A 15,814-nucleotide genomic window follows, 5' to 3' on the forward strand; every position below is an offset into this window, starting at 1 on the left:
GTCCATGGGATCACAAAGGGTAAGACACGACTTAGCAGTTGAATAGCAGTAACAACATACTCCTTAGCAGTGGAATGGGGTGATCCAGCTGTGTTTTTCAAAGGTGCCTCTGATGTCCCTGTGGAAAGGTGCACTGTATGTGGGCCAGCACTGAGAATTCGAAGGTTATCACTCTAAGCCACGTAAGAGAAGATGCTGGTTTGAATGAGAGGTCAGCAGAGATAAAGAAGGAGAAGGACACATATTTAGATCATCAAGGTCAGTGGCAGGAAGGAATCGAGAACGATTCAATGTGGAGCTGGAGCTGGTTTGTGAATGGAAGTTTCATTTAATTAGAGGATAAAGTCCGGGGAGGAATCCCCCTTGAGAGTATGTATCATGCGGGATGCAGTGAGGACTGGAAACAGGAGCTCTGCCTTCGCTACACCAAGTGTCAGATGACAGCTGGGGTCAAGGAAGCAGTTGGATGTGGGTATATTTGGGGTGCAGAGCTCTGACTCGGGCAGGAGGGACAAATCTGAAAGTCCTTTCTTACAGGCAGTATTTAAGGGTATGCCCTGGATGAGCTGTTTCTGGCTAGAAAACAAAGAAGAGGGTTGATGATGAATTCCTGGGGCACTGCCATATCTGGAGGTGGAGTAGAAGAAGAAGCACCAGAGAGGCAGCAAGAAAACAGAAGTGGAGAAATGCAGAGGTTTAGGAAGGATGGAGTGAGTACACTGCCTCAGTCACCACCGGAGGACGGGGAAGGTCCAGGGACCTCAGCAGCGTTGGGATCAGCAGTGAGCGTCACGAAACAGGCTCTGTGGAGTCTCAGATGAGGAACCCAGGCGGGCAGCATCAGAAGGCACCCGCTGGTACCCTAGACTTTCTGATAGCACTCATGTTTGACACTTACGGATTTGAGACACTAATACATAATTAAATAAGAACGAACACAACCCATATGGTTTCACTTATATGAATCAGAAATTTTTTTCAGCTGATTTCATATATATGGGAACCATACTAGTAAATATCTTCCATGTGTTCATTTATTATTTAATTTTTAAATGCAAGTGATACAGGGCATTCCTCACACAGGTTGTGTAGTAGGTGCCTGGCGTTGCAGAGGTGGGAAAAGACACGCTGTTTCCTTTATCCTGACAAAAGGATGAGACAAAAAGAGAAGACAACCAGGGAGCTTTGTAGGCTGTGCAGCGCCCTGAGGGACACGGTCATGGTGCGTGAAGAGTGAGCAGTGCAGGCGGGTTCATTTCAGGACTTGCTGAACTTGAAGGATGCAGGGTCTGCCATGCTTGTTGCTGAAGTGCAACTGTGCAAAAAGGACGGCCCAGCGGAGCATAGAGTCCGGCAAACCCCCGAGTGGGGAAGTAACTTGCACATTTGAGAAGCACCCTGTATGAGGGGCAGGCGCAGGATTGGGCTAGGGAAGCAGGCAGGGCCTCCTTAGGAGGGAACTTGGCAATTCGTTTGAATGTTCATTCATCATTTGTTGAATATCTTTCCAAAGTTGCCGGAACAACTATTTCTTTAAAAATAAAAACCTTTTTTTTTGAGTAACACATGAATCAGAAAGAAGTATTTCCTAGTACAATATTCCTAGACAGCATTTTAGCAATTCGCATTAAAAAATCTGAAACACTTGCCTACTTTTAGGCCCAGGATTCCATTTCTAGGAATTTAAGCTCAGGAGATAATTTTCCAAGTGCACAAACTGATATATAAGAATGCTCACTTGCACTTCTAAAATGCCTTAAATTCTGCACTTAAGACTAGCGTGGCAGCGGTCACAGGTTAGTCGCTGAGTTGTTTTCGACTCTTGCGACCCCATGGACTGTGGCCCACCAGGCTCCTCTGTCCATGGAATTTTCCCAGGCAAGAATACTGGAGTGGGTTGCCATTCCTTTCTCCAGAGACTTCCCAACCCTGAGAATGGGGTCTCCTGCATTGCAGGCAGATTCCTTACCACTGAGACACCAGGAAGTCTGCTTAAAACTAGTAGATGTTATCAAATGTAATTTATATCTTAAGAGAGCTGATTTTTTATTTTTTAAAGAAAAGAGTGCCTGATGTAGCAAAATATTAAAAATAATCTAATGTTCATTAGTATGAATTGGTTAATACCTCCTGGTCCATTCATACTCTCTCATTATAAAGCCATAACAATTTCTGAAATAGTTATTTTATTGACATGAAAAAAATCCATAATATTTAGTAAGCAAAGATGAGTCAAAAAGAGCAAATATAATTTTATTTGTATTTAAATTAGAAGTTGAAACATATCCTGTAGAGATACATATAAAACAGACTAAGAATAGTCCTTTTTTTTCTGAGTGTTGAGATTCTGGGTAATTTTTACTCACTTCTTTCTACTTTCCTTTGTTATCTGATTTTTTTTTTAATGAGCATCATGAAGTACTTTGTGTTAGAGAAACAATAAAGTCATTACTGTATTTAAACAACAAACTTTAGCAGCAACAGAAAAGGACATTTTTTTGAGTTAGGTGCTGGAGTTTAAGCGCGTCTTTAGGAACCACTGAATACAGCCTCCACCTCATTTCAAAAGAAACGAGTGTTAGAATTAACATCTACTGTGACGACCACCTGTTCTGGAAAACAGGCCAGATGGCGTTTATCTTCTCTCTCTGATGTGCTTTAAGAGGGTATTATTGGACCTTGTAGACGCTTCTCAGTAGCAACAATTACAAAACATCTTTGCAACTAGGTCATTCCAATTAGCTTCTAACAAAGAGGCAAGATATTTAAAAAATGTCTGTCTCACAACTTACCCTGTCGATATAGAATACGTTTGTCCAAAGGAGTTCATGTTTGTATCCATCCTCTCGTTTTTCTTGGGCTGGATGTTTTCAGTTTTGTAACCACATCCTCCTGTGTTTGAGTAGCTGACCCTGCAAGGGACAGGATGTGATTCAGACATGTCCACAGACAGTTACACTGCGCTACATAGGCCAGATCGGTAAAAAGAAATCATCACATTGCGAGGTGAAGAGCACTTCCGAGGTTGTTTTTTTTAAGTCAAAGTTTACTGAAGGTGCATCACATGTTCACACATTTCATGGACTGAACTAGAGTAACCATTTTTATTTTGTAGCAAAAATGTCCAAAGACCTCAGTCTAACACAGATGACCTTCCATTTACATTGTAAATTAAAACAATAAAACCCAAGCCAGTGTAAATTGGTAGTCCTTTTTGTTCAATGCTTCATCTTTTGTGCACAGATTATTTTTATTATGGGTTTTCCATGATACAGATTTTCTGACTACTGGACTGTTAGAGGGGTTAAATGACTCAAATTAGGCATGGTTTCATTGGTGACCATTTAACAAGTATGTCTTGACCACCTCTTGAAGTGCATACTTTGCAAATCCTGAAATGTGGTGTGGTGTATAGGAAAAGATTAAGCATTAAATTCCAGCTCATCTTTTTAAAAGGTTTCATGAATTTTCTTAAATGTTCAGTTATTGAGATGTATTTGCATCTGAGATTTACATCTCAGTGGGCTGTTTGTTCTGAAGTCTACACCTGAGGTGAAAATCATGTTTTGTCCAAGATCACGTAAACCTACCTGTCCAGCAGGGTATGGAGCGTTCGCTCAGGGACCCGGAAGTCCTGTCTCTTGTTGATTCCACTTTGTGTGTGGATGCTCGGTCGCTTCAGTCGTGTCCGACTCTTTGCAACCCCATGGACTGTAGCCCGCCAGGCTCCTCTGTCCATGGGATTCTCCAGGCAAGAATACTGGAGTGGGTTGCCGTGCCCTCCTCCAGGGGATCTTCCCGACCCAGGGATCAAACCTGCATCTCTTGTGTTGCAGGCGGATTCTTTACCCACTGAGCCACCTGGGAAGTACCTGATTCTACTTCAACTTCTCTCTTTTTCTAATCTAAAGAAACATTTTCTACTCTAATGCATTAGAAAGCAGTGCTTTTACTCATCATTTATTTCCCCAAGCTTTTGACTCACTAGTTGAACTTGCATTTAAAATATAATAAAGCCTATTCAGTCATATTGTTTCCTACAAAGGATTAATAATATTTTTTTGTTGGAACAAAAAAGGCATGTTGTCACGACTCTATGAAATTTAATTTACAGCTAGTAAGATATTTGCTACTTCAGTCTTTATCAAACCACTTCCAAGTTCTAAGTTTAATCCAGGTAATAGAACATCCATGTATGATATAGTAGTGTCGCATGTATGTAATACATTATAAATAATTATGCATGTATTAAAACATGGCTCAAAATGTTTTAACTGAGAGACGTGCATGGATTGCTTATTTAACGTGAGTTGGGCTTGGCAACCAGTGATGTAGTATTTACATTTGGAGGAGAGTCAGGGTATAAAATGAAAATTCCAGTAGGGTAGAGAAACAGAGTTTAGTATTTTTAAATATTTTCTAGCCTCTCACACACTATCTGCCCTTGAAGGGTTCACAAACTCCAGGCAATATTCAGTCCCGTGCTGGCTTGCCCCTTTCATCACAGCCCGAGACAACTGAGGGCTGCCACACTGCCAGGTTCTGCCCTTCTCCTGTGTGCCCACGGCCATCCTGGCCTTTCTCAGGCAGGGCACAGTCCCCTGGACTGTCTCCCTCACTGGACTTCGCCTTGCTGTATTTCCCAGGGCCCTCCTTGATCCCGCCTCACCTGCAGGGACCTGCTTGACTGTTTCTCATGGAGGTGACATTCTTCCTCCTTAGAAATTCCAGAGCAGTGGCCCATGGAGGGGGCAGGTCTGGATGTCTCATGATGAGTCGTAGTTTTTTAAAAACACGTTTCCCAGGGTTTTCCCCTAGAGTCTGATTTAGTGGGTTCAGAGAACGGAGTCATTGGGCATTGCTTGGGAATCTGTATGTCTAAAAGCTCTCCAGTTAATTCCAATGGACAGTTGTGCTCAGAAAATCAGAAACATCCAGAGATCTTGCTTACTGGATATTTAGCCCAGGCTCCCTGGTGGGGTTCATTTTCTTTTTAGTAATTACCTCATCCTCCTAGTTAGTCAGTTCAGTCACTCAGTCGTGTCTGAGTCTTTGCAACCCCATGAAATGCAGCACGCCAGGCCTCCCTGTCCATCACCAACTTCTGAAGTTCACCCAAACTCACGTCCATTGAGTCAGTGATGCTATCCAGCCATCTCATCCTCTGTCGTCCCCTTCTCCTCCTGCCCCCAATCCCTCCCAGCATCAGAGTCTTTTCCAATGAGTCGACTCTTTGCGTGAGGTGGCCAAAGTATTGGAGTTTCAGCTTTAGCATCAGTTCTTCCAATGAACACCCAGGACTGATCTCCTTTATTTTTATTTTTTTTTACTCCTTTAATTTTCATTTTTTTTGATATGTAAACATGATAATTTTTTTTAATTTTTTAAATTTTATTTTATTTTTAAACTTTACAATATTGTATTGGTTTTGCCAAATATCAAAATGAATCCGCCACAGGTATACATGTGTTCCCCATCCTGAACCCTCCTCCCTCCTCCCTCCCCATACCATCCCTCTGGGTCGTCCCAGCGCACCAGCCCCAAGCATCCAGTATCGTGCATCGAACCTGGACTGGCGACTCGTTTCATATATGATATTATACGTATTTCAATGCCATTCTCCCAAATCTTCCCACCCTCTCCCTCTCCCACAGAGTCCAAAAGACTGTTCTATACATCAGTGTCTTTTTTGCTGTCTTGTATACAGGGTTATTGTTACCATCTTTCTAAATTCCATATATATGTGTTAGTATACTGTATTGGTGTTTTTCTTTCTGGCTTACTTCACTCTGTATAATAGGCTCCAGTTTCATCCACCTCATTAGAACTGATTCAAATGTATTCTTTTTAATGGCTGAGTAATACTCCATTGTGTATATGTACCACAGCTTTCTTATCCATTCATCTGCTGATGGACATCTAGGTTGCTTCCATGTCCTGGCTATTATAAACAGTGCTGCGATGAACATTGGGGTACACGTGTCTCTTTCAATTCTGGTTTCCTCAGTGTGTATGCCCAGCAGTGGGATTGCTGGATCATAAGGCAGTTCTATTTCCAATCTTTTAAGGAATCTCCACACTGTTCTCCATAGTGGCTGTACTAGTTTGCATTCCCACCAACAGTGTAAGAGGGTTCCCTTTTCTCCACACCCTCTCCAGCATTTATTGCTTGTAGACTTTTGGATCGCAGCCATTCTGACTAGCGTGAAATGGTACCTCATAGTGGTTTTGATTTGCATTTCTCTGATAATGAGTGATGTTGAGCATCTTTTCATGTGTTTGTTAGCTATCTATATGTCTTCTTTGGAGAAATGTCTATTTAGTTCTTTGGCCCATTTTTTGATTGGGTCATTTATTTTTCTGGAATTGAGCTGCAGGAGTTGCTTGTATATTTTTGAAATTAGCTGTTTGTCAGTTGCTTCATTTGCTATTATTTTCTCCCATTCTGAAGGCTGTCTTTTCACCTTGCTTATAGTTTCCTTTGTTGTGCAGAAGCTTTGAAGTTTAATTAGGTCCCATTTGTTTATTTTTGCTTTTATTTCCAATATTCTGGGAGGTGGGTCATAGAGGATCCTGCTGTGATGTATGTCGGAGAGTGTTTTGCCTATGTTCTCCTCTAGGAGTTTTATAGTTTCTGGTCTTACGTTTAGATCTTTAATCCATTTTGAGTTTATTTTTGTGTATGGTGTTAGAAAGTGTTCTAGTTTCATTCTTTTACAAGTGGTTGACCAGTTTTCCCAGCACCACTTGTTAAAGAGATTGTCTTTAATCCATTGAATATTCTTGCCTCCTTTGTCAAAGATGAGGTGTCCATAGGTGCATGGATTTATCTCTGGGCTTTCTATTTTGTTCCATTGATCTATATTTCTGTCTTTGTGCCAGTACCATACTGTCTTGATGACTGTGGCTTTGTAGTAGAGCCTGAAGTCAGGTAGGTTGATTCCTCCAGTTCCATTCTTCTTTATCAAGATCGCTTTGGCTATTCGAGGTTTTTTGTATTTCCATACAAATTGTGAAATTATTTGTTCTAGCTCTGTGAAGAATACCGTTGGTAGCTTGATAGGGATTGCATTGAATCTATAAATTGCTTTGGGTAGTGTACTCATTTTCACTATATTGATTCTTCCAATCCATGAACATGGTATATTTCTCCTTGCAGTCCAAGGGACTCTCAAGAGTCTTCTTCAACACCACAATTCAAAACCATCAATTCTTCGGTGCTCAGCTTTCTTCACAGTCCAACTCTCATATCCATACATGACCACTGGAAAAACCATAGCCTTGACTAGACAGACCTTTGTTGGCAAAGTAATGTCTCTGCTTTTTAATATGCTATCTATGCCATGCTATGCTAAGTCACTTCAGTTGTGGCCGACTCTGTGCGACCCCATAGACGGCAGCCCACCAGGCTCCCCCATCCCTGGGATTCTCCAGGCAAGAACACTGGAGTGGGTTGCCATTTCCTTCTCCAATGCATGAAAGTGAAAAGTGAAAGTGAAGTCGCTCAGTCGTGTCCGACTCTTAGCGACCCCATGGATTGCAGCCTAACAGGCTCCTCCGTCCATGGGATTTTCCAAGCAAGAGTACTGGAGTGGGGTGCCATTGCCTTCTCCGAATATGCTATCTAGATTGGTCATAACTTTCCTTCCAAGGATAAGCATCTTTTAATTTCATGGCTTCAATCACCATCTGCAGTGATTTTGGAGCCCAAAAAAATAAAGTCTGACACTGTTTCCACTGTTTCCATCTATTTCCCATGAAGTGATGGGACCAGATAACATGATCTTCGTTTTCTGAATGTTGAGCTTTAAGCCAACTTTTTCACTCTCCTCTTTCACTTTCATCAAGAGGTTTTTTAGTTCCTCTCCACTTTCTGCCATAAAGGTGGTGTCATCAGCATATCTGAGGTTATTGATATTTCTCCCAGCAATCTTGATTCCAGCTTGTGTTTCTTCCAGCCCAGTGTTTCTCATGATGTACTCTGCATATAAGTTAAATAAGCAGGGTAACAATATACAGCCTTGACATACTTCTTTTCCTGTTTGGAACCAGTCTGTTGTTCCATGTCCAGTTCTAACTGTTGCTTCCTGACCTTCATATGGGTATCTCAAGAGGCAGGTCAGGTGGTCTGGTATTCCCATCTCTTTCAGAATTGGCCACAGTTTATTGTGATCCATAGTCAAAGGCTTTGGCATAGTCAATAAAGCAGAAATAGATGTTTTTCTGGAACTCTCTTGCTTTTTCCATGATCGAGCAGATTTTGCCAATTTGATCTCTGGTTCCTCTGCCTTTTCTAAAACCAGCTTGAACATTTGGAAGTTCATGGTTCACGTATTGCTGAAGCCTGGCTTGGAGAATTTTGAGCATTAGTTTACTAGCTTGTGAGATGAGTGCAATTGTGCAGTAGTTTGAGCATTCTTTGGCATTGCCATTCTTTGGGATTGGAATGAAAACTGACCTTTTCCAGTCCTGTGGCCACTGCTGAGTTTTCCAAATTTGCTGGCATATTGAGTGCAGCACTTTCACAGCATCATCTTTCAGGATTTGGAATAGCTCAACTGGAATTCCATCACCTCCACTGTGTTTGTAGTGATGCTTTCTAAGGCCCACTTGACTTCACATTCCAGGATGTCTGGCTCTAGGTGAGTGATCATACCATCGTGATTATCTGGGTCATGTAACTCTTTTTTGTATATTCTTCTGTGTATTCTTGCCACCTCTTCTTAATATCTTCTGCTTCTGTTAGGTCCATACCATTTCTGTCCTTTATTGAGCCTATCTTTGCATGAAATGTTCATCCTCCTAAATTGATTATAAACAACTCAGAGTCAGGGATTATTGTTGTTATTTTGCTGTGGTAGGTAATCAAAAAATCATTTGTTGTTGTTCAGTCGCTAAGTCATGTCTGACTTTTGGTGACGCCCATGGACTGCTGCACACCAGGCTTCTCTGTCCTTCACCATCTCCTGAAGTTTGCTCAAACTCATGTCCATTGAGTCAGTGATGCCATCCAACCATCTCATCCTGTGTCTCCCCCTTCTCCTCCTGCCTTCAATCTTTCCCAGCTTCAGGGTCTTTTCCAATGAGTCAGCTTTGGAAAGTCGAATCAGGTGGCCAAAGCACTGGAACTTCAACTTCAGCATCAGGCTGTCCAATGAATATTCAGGATTGATTTCCTTTACGATTCACTGGTTTGATCTCCTTGCAGTCCAAGGGGCTCTCAAGAGTCTTCTCCAGCACCACAGTTCAAAAGTATCAGTTCTTTGGTGCTCAGCCTTCTTTATGGTCTCACGTCCATACATGACTAGTGGAATACCATAGCTCTGACTGTATGGACTTTTGTCGGGAAAGTGATGTCTCTGGTTTTTAATATGCTGTCTAGGTGTATCGTAGCTTTTCTTCCAAGGAGCAAGCATCTTTTAATTTCATGGCTGCAGGCACCATCCACAGTGATTTTGGAGTCCCAGAAAATAAAATCTGTCACTGTTCCAACTGTTTCCCCAACTATTTGCTATGAAGTAATGGGACCAGATGTCATGATCTTAGTTTTCTGAATGCTGAGTTCTAAGCCTGCTTTTTCACTCTCCTCTCTCATCCTCATCAAGAGGCTCTTTGGTTCCTCTTCAATTTCTGCCATGAGAGTGGCATCACCTGCATATCTAAGGTAATTCATTATCAAATAAGGATTGATAAATGGATGGGTCTTAATGCACTGAATGCTTTCTAGGATTACTCTATGAGACATTATGAAATACTAAGGGAGTTAGTGGAGTCCTCACGAGAAAGTAGATGACAGCGATAACGGAATCCCTTGCATGCCACTAGGTGAGTGTTCATTTTCACTCTTGAATTTTTACTTAAAAAAAGCTAGGATGCTCTGAAATTCGGCCATGTGCTTCTTCCAATCAAAGTAAATGATCTTTTAAAAACTTCAAAACCTGTTTCTACAAATTTCTCTCACGTTATCTCTAACCAAATAACAGTCAAAGGATTTTATTTTTAATGAGTGGAGCTTTGAATCAGAAAACAAATATGCAGAAACCTATTAACAGGCCAGTAAATTAGAATAAAAAGAAAGAAATCTACTACCAAAAGAGAGCTCTCATTTACATGCAAATATGTGGAGGGGAAAAACAATGTAAGCAGGAATGTATCTTTAATGGATAGCCGACCTAGACAAGAGACACAGATCAATAGTTTCTCAAACCCACTTCTGGTTAGAACTGCAAAGAAATGGGCCAGTATGCTTAGGAGTGACCTATTTTAGTAATAGTTACTAAATTACTATTTAGTAATCTTGCCACATGAGAAGAATTATTAATTCACCCAAATAGCATTTGCATGTAAATTCTTCATTAACAGAACTCTCAGAATAAATTTAGAATATATAGATTCATAGATTGTCCACGCTTCTGTCTTCTGTAGTGTGAGAGATGCCATGTTTTTGCAGAAGAGCGACTACTTTAAAGACAAATGATTACAGATGGCATCGGGCCGTTGGGGCATTGAATGCTATAAATCTGTGCTTGGTGAACAACTAAGATACACATTTAATTATTTTGACATTCATAGAAGGCCAGGCCTACTGATTTAACTGGATTTTTAGAAGTTTCCCTAGTGCAGTGGTGATGAACTGGTGGTTTTGATATTTGTTAATCAGAGGTGTGTTTTGTGTCATTAATGGACTATACCCACCCCTGTGTCCCTGTCTACCCACCCACCCACCCGAAAGCCAAGAGCCAGCATTTGTTATGGCGACCAGACAGTGTCACGTTGGGGGAGCTGAAAGATTCCTCATTTTCATTCTTCCCCAGCTTGGCCTCATTCTTTCCTTCTTATCCTCTGACAACTTTACATTCCGCTGTCAGTTTAGGTAAAAGCATTTGGCAGGCAGTGTTTATGAAAGTCTGCAACAGCTAAGGAATAAACACCTGACCCAGGAAGAATTTTCACTGAAAATCCCTTACTCCAGAGCAGGTTAACTGCTCATGGCAGGGAGCATTGTACCCCCAAATCATTTCCAACCTGGTTATCTCAAACTAATAAATCAATTTTTTTCCTTGGAAAAACAAAATGCTTACTTGGTCAAAACATGCTTAAGAATTTATCTGTAAATTATATATATAATGTATAATATGTAATGTATATATGAACATTGAAAAAACTGTTATGCTATCTGCATGCTATCTGCATGCTGTATATATGCAAAATATGTGCAGGTGTGTGTGACTCTTTATGACCCCATGGACTGTAGCCCACCAGACTCCTCTGTCCATGGGATTTTCCAGGCCAGAATACTGGAGTGAGTCTTCTGTAAATCTAGTTCTTAGTAATTCCCTGGCTGCCAGTGGTTAGGACTCCACACTTCCATTTCAGGGTTGACAAATGTGAAGATTCTTGGTAGGAGAATTAAGATCCCATAAACTGTGGTGCAGGCCAAAAAAATAGAAAAAACAGTTCTCACCTGAAGTACCACCCACTAGAGAGATCGTTGGAGAAGGCAATGGCACCCCACTCCAGTACTCTTGCCTGGAAAATCCCATGGACGGAGGAGCCTGGTACACTGCAAAGAGTCAGACACGACTGAGCGACTTCACTTTCACTTTTCACTTTCATGCATTGGAGAAGGCAATGGCAACCCACTCCAGCGTTCTTGCCTGGAGAATCCCAGGGACGGGGGAGCCTGGTGGGCTGCCATCTCTGGGGTCACACAGAGTCGGACACGACTGAAGTGACGCAGCAGCAAAGAGATCATCAGTCTTCCCAGGTTGGGCCAATGGTAAAGAACCTGCCTAGCAATTCAGGAGATGTAAGAGACACAGGTTCGATCCCTGTGTCAGGAAGATCCCCTGGAGGAGGGCATGGCAACCCACTCAGTATTCTTGCCTGGAGGATCTAATGGACAGAGGAGACTGGTGGGCTACATCCATAGGGTCGCAGAGTTGGACACGACTGAAGTGGCTCAGTGCACACCACACACACACACACACACACACATCTTTTCAAGTCTCTCTAGAGGAGCTGCCCTGGCGCTCGCACCTGGGCACGTGTCACCATCAGCTGGAGACATTTTTAAAGCCTCCGCCAGGCCCGGCATTTCTGATTCAGGCACTTTGGCATGAGGCCCAAGAAGCAGCATGTGAAGAAGTTCCCTGGTGCTGCTGTTACTGACCTGGAGATTTCTTTGAGAACTGCGGCTCTGACACGTTGCATGCGTGCTCAGTGACTCTTTGTGACCCCAGGGACTGTAGCTCTCCAGGCTCCTGTGTCCATGGGATTGTCCAGGCAGAATACTGGAATGGGCTGCCATTTCCTCCTCCAAGTGCGTTGCCTACCATAGCTCCAGTACCTAGAATGATGCCTAACACCTAACAGGTATTCCCTAAATGCCTCTTGACTCATTCATTCAATAAATCAATTTGCTACCCAGTCTATGCCAGATGCTGGTGAGGAGCCAGGGGACCAAGATTCATAAAGAAGAGCCTTTCTCTGAAGAGTTCATGAACTGTTGAGGAATACCACCCCCAACCAGCACACAGTCGGGGTAAGTGCAATGACAAACCCACTGTTACCTGACAGCATAAGTGACCCTGGTTAAAGGCTGACTTTCCAACCTTTGGGTAGAAATGAGTGAGTTTATAGAAGCATGTTCTTGATTGGTAGATTTATAACCTTTTAAAATCCCGTGTGCCTCTGGACGTGAACATGGCCTTGATAACTGGGAAATGCTAAGGAGTGACTTGACTGGCAGTCTCTCAACAGAGCTCATTAAGAATTTGCTACTTAAAAATGACTTTGGATGGAAACATTGACAAAAATTTTTTTCTTGTCTGCATTTAGGAAGCCTGGCAGAAATGAGTGTTTCAGTGTTAGCAATGGATTTTTCCAGGTTAATTATAAAACAAAACAAAACTCCAATTAAAAGAAAAAGAAATGTGGAGTTTGAATGTGACCAAGCAAAACAGAAATATTTAGACACAATATAGTTAGAACATCTAGCAGGTAAACTTTCATCAGTTTTGAGGGAAATATGAAACCTAAGTCAAATCCATCTTGCCCTTTTTCTTAAAGATCAATTGTGATTGAAACTTGACTACCTGTCTCCATTGGAAAGAACAGATCTCCTTACCTTAGAGGTCACTACCTTTTTTCAGCCTGTGAATAAGCATTTTATTTCCTGCTTGGAAAAGGAAGACAGAAAGACAAATCATTTTGTAAATAATCCCAAGAAGTCTTACTCTCCAGTTCCCATTTCCCAAATTAAGACTCTGTTTACTGTTAATTTTCATAAGGATAAACAAATCGTAATGTTTTGAGTGCATCAGAGGTAAATAAAACAAAACTATATTACAAAATAAATTGGTGGGAAGATGCCTTTGTATTTCACAGCAATTAGCTGCATGATTGGTTATTGTTTTGCCTTGAGTTTTACACTCAGAAGATCAAATTTGAAAATTAGGTTGGGAATAATGTGAGACATTTGCTCCATTTATTACCAATTACTTTTTGAAGCCTGTACTTATGCATAACACCCTTTGAATTTCAATGTCATGAGCAGAATTCCTGGGATGTTTCATTTCAAATTCTAACCTGCGGAAGAAATTCATTAGTTGACAATTTACCTTATGACTTTGGGCTGTTGTAATAAGAAAGTGGCATTAAAAAATTATTTGTTGAGCAATAGCTTTTCAAGGCCTTTGGTGTTTACAGAGCATAAAAGATGCATATGTTTATGAAAGATGGTTCATTGGAGATCAATTTAGGTACTCATATATTCATAGCCTCTGTGTTTTGGAAATTCTAATTGCCAACACCAAATTAAAGTCATCGATGTTTTAAAAAATGTGCTTACATTTTATTGTTGCCATGTTCTGCATATTGGATTATAAATATTTATATACCCAAGTGGAAATATGTCTTTTAGTGGCTCTGTAAGGTAGATATACAGAAAAGAAGAATGTTTCCAGCAAACTCAAGACAAAACCACCACCAACAACCAGAAAGCCACGCTCGTGATTCAGTCCTTCGAAATCAGGTTTTGCTTTGTAGCATTTTCCTTGCTCCAGAAAACCCCGTAAGGGAAAGTAGACAAAGTAAATGCGAAGGTAGCAGTGAAATGAGAGTCTTCAACTCCTGATGCTGTTTCTTTTGTTTAGTTGCTAATTCGTGTCTGACTCTTTTGCAACCCCAGAGACTATAGCCCGCCAGGCTTCTCTGTCCTTGGGATTTCCCAGGCGAGAATGCTGGAGTGGGCTGCCACGCCCTCCTCCGGGGGTCTGGAGTCCCGTGAGCTGCAGATGGATTCTTTACCACTGAACCGTCAGGGAAGCTCAGCGACCACAGTTTTGCTCAGTAATGTATCGTGCGCAGCGTCGTGAAGATCTGACTTGAGAACCAACGTTCAGAAACATCCAAGTGGCTGTTATGCTTTCCATGTAACTCCCGGGGCTAATATTTCCACTCCTGTAATGATTACTGCTTATGAAGGTTGCATGTTAATTATCTGACATGATTCACTCCTTTAATTAAGGGCCTCAAAAAACCGCCAGATTCCCAATTCACTTCAGGCCAAATTCATCTACTTGGGTAAAACCAGGTGATGTGTTTCTGGGGGCTGAGGGTTTGGGATTCTGCTGTTTCGGTTCATTTGAGGAAAAGCTCATTGAGAGGCTTTATCTCTCCCTGAGACTTGTAACAAAAGCAACAACAGCAATAATCATAAAAACTGTGGCCACTGACACAACACTCACAGTACGGCAGCGATTATGTATGTCATCTCTCTTAAACTTTGCCCCAGCCTGAGGAAGTTACTATGCTGATACTTCATTTTTAGGAGTGAGACAATTTGTGCTCAGACGAGGTGTAAAATTTTCCATAGTTTCTATAGTTCATAAATGGTGTTGCCAGCATTTAAACACAGGTTTTAACCTCAGAGCTTGGTACACACTACACTATACCGCCTGTGACCTTATATTGTACAACCAGTTAGGGATTTCACTATAACCCAGGAGATTTTGGTTGGGTGATTTTGAGCAATTTTCAAACAATTTGCACCATATGTCTCCAACTTTTATAAAGTTCAGGAACCATTTGAAGGAAAAACATTCTTGCAGAACCCCTGTGTTGGCTTAAATTGCTTCTATTATAATGTTATTTAATAAACAAGCCAAACTATGACAGTCTTCTTACTTTTATTTCTCATATACAACTATAAAACCACAACAGATTTACAAATTAATTTCAAATGAAACTCTAAAACCAGTAAAACCGAACTGGAAAATATCAACATAATAGATGTCGTTATGTTTGCCGAATCCAAACTTCTGCTGGCAAAGTGAAAATGTTGTAACAGCTAGAACCAAGGTTTTCCTAAGTTTAATATGCTAAAGGACCCACCTGCCAAGGCAGGAGACTCCGATTCGATCCCTGGGCTGGGAAGATCCCCTGGAGAAGGAAATGGCAACCCTTTCCAGTGTTCTTGCCTGGGAAATTTTATGGAGTCTTACTGGCTACAATCCATGGGGTCACAAAGAGTTGGGCATGACTTAGCGACGAAACAACAACCAGGCCAAGTGTGTTTATAATAGTTCATGCCAGGTGATTACTCCATTCTCCCACCATTTTTAATCTGTTTGAGCGGCTCATTTGTTTGATGGACTATGGCTTTTTATTCCATCTATTGTTATGAGTGAACTGTTTACCTGCCAAGTTCGCTTCTATTCTTCTCTTTGTAAAAGGAGAGATTAAATTATAGTGGTATAAACAACCTCAACTCAATCATACACACATAATTTTATACTGAGAAGGACTGGCA

At 41.4% G+C, this 15,814-nt stretch overlaps 1 long non-coding RNA gene across 1 annotated transcript in view; it reads left to right on the top strand.

Annotated features, from left to right (window-relative positions):
• Positions 1-15,177, top strand: part of LOC129626132 (uncharacterized) — a 67,446-nt gene extending 52,269 nt beyond the window's left edge. The window contains exons 5-6 of the long non-coding RNA XR_008701781.1: positions 12,431-12,544; positions 14,192-15,177. This is a non-coding gene — a long non-coding RNA (uncharacterized LOC129626132). The remainder of the gene's footprint in view (positions 1-12,430; positions 12,545-14,191) is intronic.
• Positions 15,178-15,814: the final 637 nt, after the last annotated feature.

This window comes from Bubalus kerabau, chromosome 13 (genome assembly GCF_029407905.1).
Source record: "Bubalus kerabau isolate K-KA32 ecotype Philippines breed swamp buffalo chromosome 13, PCC_UOA_SB_1v2, whole genome shotgun sequence".
NCBI lineage: Eukaryota > Metazoa > Chordata > Mammalia > Artiodactyla > Bovidae > Bubalus > Bubalus kerabau.